This window comes from Glycine max, chromosome 17 (genome assembly GCF_000004515.6).
Source record: "Glycine max cultivar Williams 82 chromosome 17, Glycine_max_v4.0, whole genome shotgun sequence".
Lineage (NCBI taxonomy): Eukaryota > Viridiplantae > Streptophyta > Magnoliopsida > Fabales > Fabaceae > Glycine > Glycine max.
In genome coordinates, this window is record NC_038253.2 from 16,348,243 (window position 1) to 16,359,787 (window position 11,545).

At 39.8% G+C, this 11,545-nt stretch overlaps 1 non-coding gene across 1 annotated transcript; it reads left to right on the forward strand.

Moving 5' to 3' along the window:
* The first annotated feature begins 11,226 nt into the window (after nucleotides 1-11,226).
* LOC113000997 (small nucleolar RNA R71) lies at nucleotides 11,227-11,333 on the forward strand. Its single transcript, XR_003266304.1, has one exon. It is a non-coding gene; the product is annotated as a small nucleolar RNA R71 (small nucleolar RNA).
* The last annotated feature ends 212 nt before the right edge of the window (nucleotides 11,334-11,545 follow it).

Here is an 11,545-nt window from a genome sequence, read left to right on the forward strand (position 1 = left end):
AGTACTGGTGTTTTTTCCCTTTTAAAAGCATGTTAGTTTTAGAAACAGTTTGAAACCTAGACAAAGTTGTAATCCGAGACTACACTATCAAAAATCAAAGGGTGCACAAAAATAGAAACAAAACCACGCGTAAGTTCCTTCGGTTTTTTTCCTTTCAAACAAACATCACAACAAAATAACATAACAAAGTACTGAAAGCGATAAATAAGATAGAGACAAGTTCACAAATTTAGAAGGTCCTGGTAGGGAGGCTCAGTCTCCTCAAAGGAAAAAAATCCATCACATTTTCCATATCTCCATCCTCCTCAGCTCCGTCTTCATCTCCTTGGGCCTCTATGGGACTTGCACCCCCCTAAAAATTCGGCCTGTCCCCAGACCATGCAACAGTGGCTTTGAACATGCAGCATTAGGCACTGCTGGTGCAGTGTATACTGATAGAAGCTATCATTCAACTATACCTAGCCCCTGTGGTTTACCGCCTGCTGGTCAGCCAAATGCTGCATGTATGCGTACATTTGGAGCTCCATCCTCTGCATATGAGCTGAGATGGGCTCTAGGGACGGTGGCTGATGTGGAGCCGATGGTGGGGTGTCTGTTGTCGGCTGTTGCTACTGGTCTTGCCCCAACTGTTGTGTTTACCTTGGCATCCAATACTTCTCAATGAAGGACTTGTTAATGGGGGACCAGATGAGCTTTGTGGGCGTGACCAGTACCCCGTAGAACTGGCAGAGGCTTGTTGATGTAAACCCATTTGCACAAGGGTTGAAGATGGATCTTCAAAGGCTTTTCTTTTTTCTTTTTATGAAATTTATTGAATGAGAGAGAAAGTGACGAGTTTATGGAGGGTTGAATGTAAGGTATTTGGTTCAAAGTTTGAATGTGTTTGGATGGAAAATGAAGATGATAACAATGGTGCAATTAACAATCCGAAGCTTCTCCACTTATATCTTGGGCCTAAATTCAAGTAGCATGGTTAACACTTGTTGAAGAGCTTCCTTGGCCTTCTTTGTTCTAGCCCTTGCCATAGGTCGTCCAAGTCCTTCTAAAGGTTCCTTGCCCTTATTCCTTGCCTTGTCCTCATCACTCTCTCCCTCTTCAAAAGAATTTGTCCTCAAATTGGCTTTTCCATCTACATAAAAAAGAGTTAAGTCAGACACATTAAATGTAGTAGTCACATTATACTCACCGGGAAATTCAATCTTGTACGCATTGTCACTTATCCTTTCAAGTACTTGAAATGGACCATCCCCTCTTGGTTGAAGCTTGAATTTCCTTTGCTCTGAAAACCTCTCCTTTCTCATGTGAACCCAAACCCAATCTCCGGGTTGGAAAACAACCTTTTTGCGCCCCTTGTTTGCTTGTTTAGCATAGCTCTCATTCCTCTTTTCAATTTGGGCCTTGACTCTTTCATGGAGCTTTTTCACATAGTCCGCTTTGGCTTGTCCTTCCTTATGCTTAAAAACTGAAATATTAGGCATTGACAACAAATCAAGAGTAGTTAGTGGATTGAAACCATAAGCAACCTCAAAAGGAGAACAACTAGTGGTGCTATGCACAATCCTATTATAAGCAAATTCAATGTGAGGTAAGCAAACTTCCTAATTTTTAAGATTCTTTTTCAAAACGGTCCTTAGCAAGGTATCCAAAGTCCAATTCACGACCTCCATTTGTCCATCCGTTTGAGGGTGACAAGTAGTAGAAAATAGTAGCTTAGTACCCAACTTCCCCCATAAGGTCCTCCAAAAATGGCTTAGGAACTTGGAGTCCCTATCTCTAACAATGCTTCTTGATAATCCATGGAGTTTCACCACTTCTTTGAAGAACAAATCCGCTACATGATTAGCATCATCAAATTTCCTACAAGGAATAAAGTGAGCCATTTTAGAAAACCTATCAAAAACAACAAATATGGAATCCTTACCATTACTTGTTCTAGTTAGCCCTAAAACAAAGTCCATGGATAAATCAATCCATGGACAATCCGGAATTGGTAAAGGGGTATACAAACCATGAGGCATTACCTTTGACTTTGCCTTTTGCAAACAATACAATGCTCACAAAATTTCTGCACATCTTTCTTCATGTTAGGCCAATAAAATTTCTCTTTCAATGTATCTAAGATCTTTTGGACCCCAAAATGCCCCATCAACCTTCTTTCATGAGCTTCACACACAAGCAAGTTTCTAGTAGAACACTTGGGCAAACATAATTTATTTTCTTTGAAAAGATAGCCCTCATATTTATAAAAACCATCTTTAGAAAACTTTTCACAATTTTTGAAGATTTCACCAAAGGTGTCATCTCCTTCATACATTTCTTTCAAGCAATCAAATCCAATCATTTTTGTTTCAAGCATATAAAGCAAAAAGTGTCTCCTTGACAAGGCATCCGTAACAATATTTCCTTTTCCCCTTTTATGTTTAATAACATAAGGAAATTGCTCAAGAAATTCCACCCATTTGGCATGCCTTTTGTATAGCTTACATTGTCCTTTTAAGTATTTTAGGGACTCATGGTCACTATGGATCACAAACTCCTTGGGATAAAGATAGTGTTGCCATGTTTTCAATGCTCTCACTAAGGCATACAACTCCTTATCATAAGTAGAATAGTTAAGGGTAGGACCACTTAATTTTTCACTAAAATAAGCAATTGGATGACCTTCTTGTAACAATACAACCCCAATCCCAACATTTGAAGCATCACATTCAATTTCAAAAGATTTTGAAAAATTTGGCAAAGCAAGTATGGGGGCATTGGCTAACTTTTGCTTAAGAGCATTGAAAGCTTCTTCTTGTTTTTCCCCCCATTTGAAAACAACATTTTTCTTAATTACCTCATTCTAAGGTGCTGCCAAGGTACTAAAATCCTTCACAAATTGTCTATAAAAACTTGTTAGGCCATGAAAACTTCTCACCTCGGTCACACTTTTAGGTGTAGGGCATTCTTGGATAGCCTTGACCTTTTCTTCATCAACTTGAACCCCTTTGGAACTCACTACAAAACCAAGAAACACAACATGGTCTTTGCAAAAAAATACATTTTTCAAGGTTAGCATACAATTGTTCCTTCCTAAGCACACACAACACCGATTTTAAGTGTGCAACATGCAAATCAAGGGTTATGCTATAAACAAGGATATCATCGAAGTACACCACCACAAATTTACCAATGAATTATCTCAAAACATGGTTCATTAATCTCATGAAAGTGCTTGGTGCATTAGTCAAACCGAAAGGCATAACCAACCATTCATATAATCCATTTTTAGTTTTGAAAGCAGTTTTCCATTCATCTCCTTCTTTAATCCTTATTTGATTGTAACCACTTTTCAAATCAATTTTGGAAAAGAAACAAGCACCATGCAATTCATCAAGCAAATCATTAAGTATAGGTATTGGATACCTATATTTAACGGTAATATTGTTTAAAGCTCTACAATCGGAGCACATCCTCCAAGAACCATCTTTTTTTGGAACCAAAATTACCGGGACAGCACATGGACTCATGCTATCTCTTACCCATCCCTTACCAATGAGTTCCACCACTTGTCTTTGGATCTCCTTGGTCTCTTGAGGGTTACTCCTATAAGCTAGCCTATTAGGCAAAGAAGCTCTCGGCACGAGATCCATTTGATGCTCAATTCCCCTCAATGGTTGCAACCTACTTGGAACACTTGATGGAAACACCTCCTCAAATTCCTGCAAAAGAGTTTTCACACTAGAAGGCAATTCAAAGTTGTCAAAAGTGTTAGTGGTCAAAACATAATTTTTGCAAATCAACAAGTATACAGGTTGTTTTGAATGAAACAACCCTTTGACCTCTCCTTTTGTAGCTAGAAAATTCTCCCTCACTTCATGTGTTTCACTCATCTTTTTACTCTCTTATGTTTCCCTTTTTTTGTCCTCACTTTCTGAACTCTCAAGTGTTTGGCTCTCTTTTTCTTTTTCTCTCTTTTCTTGAAGAATTTTCTCTCTCATTTTTGTTTGATCCTCACACACTTCTTGTGGACTCAATGGTTTGAGCACTATCTTTTTGCCTTGATACGTGAAAGAGATCTTGTTGGTGAAACCATCATGATTAGCCCTCTTATCAAATTTCCATGGTCTCCCCAAGAGTAAAGTGGCTGGCCTCCATAGGAACAACATCACAAAGCACCTTATCATTGTATTTTCCAATGGAAATATCCAACTCCACCTGCTTCCTTACTTGCACCTCTCCATCCTCACTAAGCCATTGAAGCTTATACGGCCTAGGATGTGGTTTTGTGACTAAATTCAATTTAGACACAAGTCTTGCACTTGCCACATTGGTACAACTCCCTCCATCAATGATCATCATGCAAACTTTGCCATTGATCAAACATCTAGTTTGAAAAATGTTTTCTCTTTAAATTTCCTCCATAGACTTTAATTGATGGCCAAGTAACCGCCTAATCATCAACAATTCTCCCTCCGGTGTTTTCTCCACTTCCTCCTCATCATCCTCACTCTCTTCTCCCTTTTCAACTTCGGACTCACTAATGTACTCTCCATCTTTAAGAATCATGGCTTTCTTGTTAGGGCACTCATATGCATAATGTCCCAAGGCTTGGCACCGAAAGCACTTCAAATCCCAACTTTTTTTTTAGGATTGTTCTTGGAATTTTGGAGGAGTTTTTGATGGTATAGGTGTTGCATTAGAGGTGGCAACCCCTTTACCCTTGTCCTTCCAAGTAGAAGAACCATAATTAGTGGAACTCCTTTTGGCCACACCTTTTCTTTTCAATTGTTGCTCTACTCAGATTGTTTTGTGAAACAAATCTTCCATTTCAACAAATTCCCGTAGCTCAACAATATCACGAATATCACTATTTAAACCACTAAGAAATCTAGCCATAGTTACCTCTTCATCCTCTTTTATCTTGGCTTGAATCATGAACACCTCCATTTCTTTGTAGTATTCCTCAACGCCTTTGCTACCTTGGGACAACTTTTGAAGTTTGAATTTTAAGTCCCTAGTATAGCTTGCCGGCACATACCACTTCCTCGTGATCCATTTCATCTCAACCCATGTTTCCACCAAAGGCTCCTCATTTCTAGCTCTCTCCCTTTGCAATTTGTTGCACCACACAAGAGCATAATCTGAGAATTCCGCAACTGCTAGCTTCAATTTTTGGGCCTCCTCACAGGTGTTACATGAGAAGATATGCTCTATCTTCAGTTCCCACTCCAAATATGCCTCCGGATCACTTTTGCCTTTATAGGGAGGAATGTTGAGCTTGACTCCTTCAATTCGGTTTGGACTTGGACCACCACCATTTCCTCCACTCCTTTCTTCCTCATGACGTTCACGATTCTCTAATCTCTCAATTCTTTCATACAACTCCTCGTTGTTCTCCCTCAATAGTCTTTGCATTTGAGCATTGAGAGCATCCAACAAGAATCTTTGTGCCCCATCCAATTGATGTTCACCACTACTTGAGATATTCAAAATAAAAATAATAATAGTTATAAAGAAAATAGAACCTCACCACACTCAAGTGTATCTCTCAAATATGGCATTTTTTTAAAAAAAAATTGTACACTCTTTCCTTTTTCCACTCTAGAATTCTCCTTGAGTTCTAAAGCAATTCAAGATAAAGTTTAAAAAAAGTTCAACCACCAATTTGTCACAAGGAAAAGGCTTAGGGTTAGGCTAACAAAAGCTTAGAACAAGTACCAAAAATTCCAGCAACTGCACAATGGGATTTTTTTTGAAGGAATTAAACTTAATAATTTGGTAATTCAAACCTTCTATCAACCAATTATATTACCTTCAAAAAAATTTGAAAGCTATTATAGCATGAACCATCCAGCCCAAATAATTTTTTTTTAAATAAGTTTCTAATTTTTTTTATAAGAAATTAAAGGCCTAATTTTTGCAATGGTTCAACCTCAATAAAAAAAAAATAGCATGAACAAGGTAATATAAAATGGCAAGGAAGAAATTAGAAGGATGTTTCCAAGAAATTTCAACCCAAGCACTCTTGAAAAACCCTTGAACCGGAGCTCTAATAACCAAAATGATGTAAACCCATTTGCACAAGAGTTGAAGATGGATCTTCAAAGGTTTTTCTTTCTTTTTTTATGAAATTTATTGAATGAGAGAGAAAGTGACGAGTTTATGGAGGGTTGAATGTAAGGTATTTAGTTCAAAGTTTGAATGTGTTTGGATGGAAAATGAAGATGATAACAATGGTGTTCAAGTGGGATTAAAGAATGAAAGTTTAGAGAGATGAAGAAGGAGAATGAAGAAGGGGGTTGGAAGAATCACTCCTCCAGAATTGGTGTCACACACAAGGTTGTGTTCCTTGATAAACCAATTTCTTGAATCACTCAAGTAACTAAGGAGATTCACTCCCACACTTTAGAAGGTGATTAAAATCTCAAATTCAAGGTCTATTATTTTATTAGAAAATGTGCAGCCTATAAATAGGAATGATAGCAAGTTGGTTACACAAGTTAAATGATCACCAATAACAACAATTGATGGTGTCATTAAACCTAATTACAACTAGAATTGATAACAACAATTGATGGTGTCATTATACCTAATTAAAATTAGAATTAAGACACATAAACATATGGAAATTGTGCAACTCCTTGGTCAGCCAAGAGGCAGCCACAATCCTAGAGTTTTCACCTTATTAAACCTTATTTTCTTTAAATTAAAACAAGCCCATAGGTGGTGCAAATCCCAAGAGAATTGACAACCACTTTAACACAAGTTTGGGCCTTTATTTCAACTAACAAAATTTTAATAAAACCACTCAACAAAAGTGGCACCCTCTACTCTTCTTGGAACATGGTGCAATTAACAATCTAAAGCTTCTCAACTTGTAACTTGGGCCTAAATTCAAATAGCATGGTTAACACTTGTTGAAGAGCTTCCTTAGCCTTCTTTGTTCTAGCCCTTGCCATAGGTCCTCCAAGTCCTTCTAAAGGTTTCTTGCCCTTATTCCTTGCCTTGTCCTCATCACCTGTGATCAATGCTAGAAATCCCAGTGCCCTGTTGGACTTCTTTGAGTCCATTGGTGTCTCAGAGGTGCAATACCTACAAACTGGTAGATGGCATCCGAGGTAAGCTGTGCTACATGAACACTGACCCTGGGTGAGAATAATGTAGACCAACTGGCATTTAGGCAGTGGGAGATCAAAATTATGGTCATTGGGAATGATGTTGCTAAGCAGAAGCATCATCCAGATCTAGGTCAAAGGTCATGCTAGTGTGTATGATCCGCACCGCCTCCCTACCATGCCCCGTGCAAAATCATGTCCTGGGGAGCACAGTAGCTGGGCCTATGGCCTCTTCATCAAAACCTGAGACTTGGCTTCTTTTTTTAGCGTATTCACAACGTTGTCCCTCTTCTAAGATCAACAGATGCCCCAGGAATTGGTTGATAGCATCTTCATTATATGGGATCCATTGGCCCCGCCCCCAGGAACACTTATCCATGATTTCTTCTTCAGTGGGCCAGGCGTTTCCATAGAACTCCATGACTATCTCAGGGTCATACTTAGCCATGGGCTCTACCAGCTAGGTCCAATGCCTCCTGGCAACTTCCGCTTGGAATTCTATGTACTCTCCTTCTGCTAGCTAGATCCATCTTTCTTTGAGGAAAGACCAATCCTTAATCGCTTCGAAACAGCGCTGATGCTCCTCGCTTCGGAAATGGTGTCCATCAAACTCAATTTCCACTTGTGGGGGTTGCACTAGATCCCTCCCCTGCGGTGGCCTTCCTAGCCCTTTTAGTAGAAAGCTTCTTCAAAGCCATCATTTGAGTGGGGTGAAAGGAATGCAAAAATAATTGAGGAAAATGTGCAGAAAAAAGCTTGAAGTTACTGCAAAAATGGAGGTCCCATGGGTCCTTGTGAAGCCTTTGTGATTTTTTTGGGGGGAAGATGGGGTGTCCATTGTAGGCTTTGTGCTCTATCTCTACAGGAAGATGACATGCCTTGCCAAAGACAACCCGATAAGGAGACATTCCTATGGGTGCTTTGTAGGCAGTCCTATGCACCCAAAGAGCATCATCCAGCCTGGTGCTCCAATCTTTTTTGTTCGACTGCACAATCTTCTCCAAGGCATACATGGAGCTATTACAAAAATGGGTGCCTTGATCACTAACGATGGCTCTAGGGACTCCAAAGCTGCAAAACAGATTAGATCTAACAAAATCCATAACAAGTTTAGCATCGTTAGTTCTGGTGGGTTTGGCTTCCACCCATTGTGAAACATAATCAACAACATGGAGAATATAAACAAAACCAAAAGAGACAGGGAAAGGCCCCATAAAATCTATACCCCAGACATCAAACACCTCATAGAATAACATGGTTTGTTGAGGCATTTGCTGTCTCCATGAAAGTGAGCCACCTGCTCTTTGACAAGGCTCACAAGTGCTACAGATTCTCCACGCATCCTTGAAGATGGTGGACCAATAGAAACCACAGTCAAGCACCTTACGAGTTGTCCTCTGTATGCCAAGATGGCCACTTGGTGCGAAAGAATGACAGAATTGCAGGATCGAGTCAATCCCATGGTCTGCAATGCATCTCCTAATAACCTGGTCACTGCACAACTTCCACAAATAGGGTTCATCCCAAAGCGTCGCTCTTAATTTTATCATTTTGAGCTTTAGATGCTAAGGGAGGAAAAACAGAAGCAACCAAATAATTCATAATATTAGCAAACCAAGGAGTGGGGAAGGAATCAGAAATACTATACAAGATGTACAAATGGTCATCCGGAAAATCATCCTGAATGGGTGAGTCCTCAGACGCACGCTCAATCCTACTCAAATGGTCAGCCACGAGGTTCTGTGCACCACTTCGATCATGGATCTCCAAATCAAACTCTTGGAGCCAAAGCATCCACCTGATCAATCTAGGCTTTGATTCAGTCTTCTTCAACAGGTACTTCAGAGTTGCATGGTCAGTATAAACAATAACACGAGTACCAAGCAAATATGAACGAAATTTTTCAAGAGCAAAAACTATCGCTAGTAGCTCCTTCTTTGTGGTAGTGTAATTTGCTTGAGCAGCATCCAAAGTTCTGGAAGCGTAGTAGATCACTCGAGGCAGCTTATCAATCTTTTGAGCAAGGACAACCCCCAATGCATAATTAGATGCATCACACATTAGCTCAAATGGGGTTGTCCAATCAGGTGCCTGAATGATAGGGGAGGTAGTCACCGCACGCTTGAGGCAATCAAAAGCCTTTTTGCATTGGTCATCAAAATCAAACTCCACCTTTTTTTGCAACAGATTGGATAGTAGAAGGGTCACTTTGCTAAAATCCTTGATAAACCGCCTATAAAACCCTGCATGACCAAGAAAAGAACGAACCTCTCACACGCAAGAGAGGTAAGGCAATTGTGAAATAACATTTATTTTTGCAGGGTCTACCTTTATGCCCCTATTCGAAATGATATGCCCTAAAACTATACCTTGTTTTACCATGAAGTGACATTTTTCAAAATTCAGCACAAGGTTAGTTTCAATGCATCTATTAAGAACTCTATCCAGACTATCCAAACATGTATCAAAAGAGGATCCATAAACAGTAAAATCATCCATAAACACCTCTATGCAACTCTCTAAAAAGTCACTGAATTTGGCTCCACAAATTCAAGTGAAATTTGAATAGAAATTCAAATTTCCCTCCAATTTTGTGTGACACTTAGGCTATAAATAGAGGCCATGTGTGTGCATTTTTTCAACTTTGATCATTTGAATATTAACTTCAGATTTCAGAGCTCTTTTATAGCACAAAATTTCTTGCTCTTCTCTCCCTCTCCCTTCATTCATCTCCTTCTTCCTCCAAGCTCTTATCCATGGCCTCCTATGGTGGTGAGTTTCTTCTAGACTCATCTTCTCCTTGAAGTGGCGTCTCCTCTCTCTCTTCCTTCTCCATTCCACTGCCATTCATCTTCCAAGAAGCAAAGGAATCCATTGGTGAAGAAGATCCTAGGCCTACAAGAATGTTAAAATGAACAACAATATCACCAAATTCCATAGACAATGTGCCAGCATAAACATCTATCTTGGTTCGGGCTGTTTTCATAAATGGCCTGCCTAAAATAATTGGAACTGAACCATGGGAAAATCCCTCTTCCATATTAAGAACATAAAAATTAACATGAAAAATAAGTTCACCAACTCAAACTAGCACATCCTCTATGAAACCTGCGGGGTAAGCAACACATCCTCTATGAAAATTTTTGTTAGAAAGCCTTCTCTTTTGTGCGACTATCTCATCCTTTTTCTCAAGTGTAGAAGGAAGCTTGACAGGTTCAGGTGCAGGTGCTGCTACTGGTGGAGGCACTTGAATTTGGTTGCCAGACCTCAAGGTGATGGCACTCACATTTTTCGGATTCTGCACAGTTTATGAAGACAATTTGTTAGAATTTTGGGACTGAGCTTGGTTCAACTGAGTAGCCATCTGCCCCATCTGATTTGTCAGACTCTGAATGGAGGCTCTTGTCTCTTGCTGAAATTGCATATTCTGGATGGTCATTTTCCTCACTAACTCTTCTAAGGAAGGTTGAGGAGGAGCCTCAGTTACTTGTTGTCTTTGTTGTGACTGCTGCTATTGCTGCTGTTGTATTGGAGGAGGAACATATGGCTTGCTTGGACCAGGACCATTCTGAAAAGGAGGGACAGACTGTTGTTGTTGTGGAGGACTTGTCCATTTCAGATTTGGATGATTCCTCCAACCTGGATTGTATCTATTGCTTGAAAGGTCATAATTATTCTGCTTTTGTTGGTTTTGCTACTGAGGTGGTCTATTATAAATGTTTACAGCATAAGCTTCAGGTTGCTCATTGACTCCAGATTGCTGCAAAGAAGGACAGAGATCTGTATGGTGATCTGCAGAAGAACATAGACCACAGACTCTTGCAACAGGTGTAGATTTCTGATTCATGGCAAGCTAAGTTACTAGGTTGACCAAGGCATCAAGTTCTCCTTCAAGTTTTTTATTTTCAGTAGATAAAGATGAATTCGTGGCCACCTCATGGACTCCTCTAAGGACAATAGCATCATTTCTTGCACTGAATTGTTGGGAGTTGGAGCCATCTTCTCAATCAAATTCCTAGCCTCAACAGGGGTCATATCACCAAGAGCTCCACCACTGGCAGCATCAATCGTACTCCTATCCTTGTTGCTAAGTCCCTCATAGAAATATCGAAGAAGGAGTTGCTCAGAAATCTGGTGGTGAGGACAGCTTGCACACAATTTCTTGAATCTTTCCCAGTACTCACACAAGCTTTCTCCACTAAGTTACCTGATGCCTGAAATATCTTTTCTGATGGCAGTGGTCCTAGATGCAAGGAAGAATTTCTCCAAGAACACCCTCTTAAGGTCATCCCAGCTGAAAATAGACTTGGGAGCAAGGTAGTACAACCAATATTTTGCCACTCCCTCTAGAGAATGAGGAAAAACCTTTAGAAATATATGATCTTCTTGGACATTAGAGGGCTTCATGGTGGAACAAACAATATGGAAATCCTTAAGATGTTTATGAG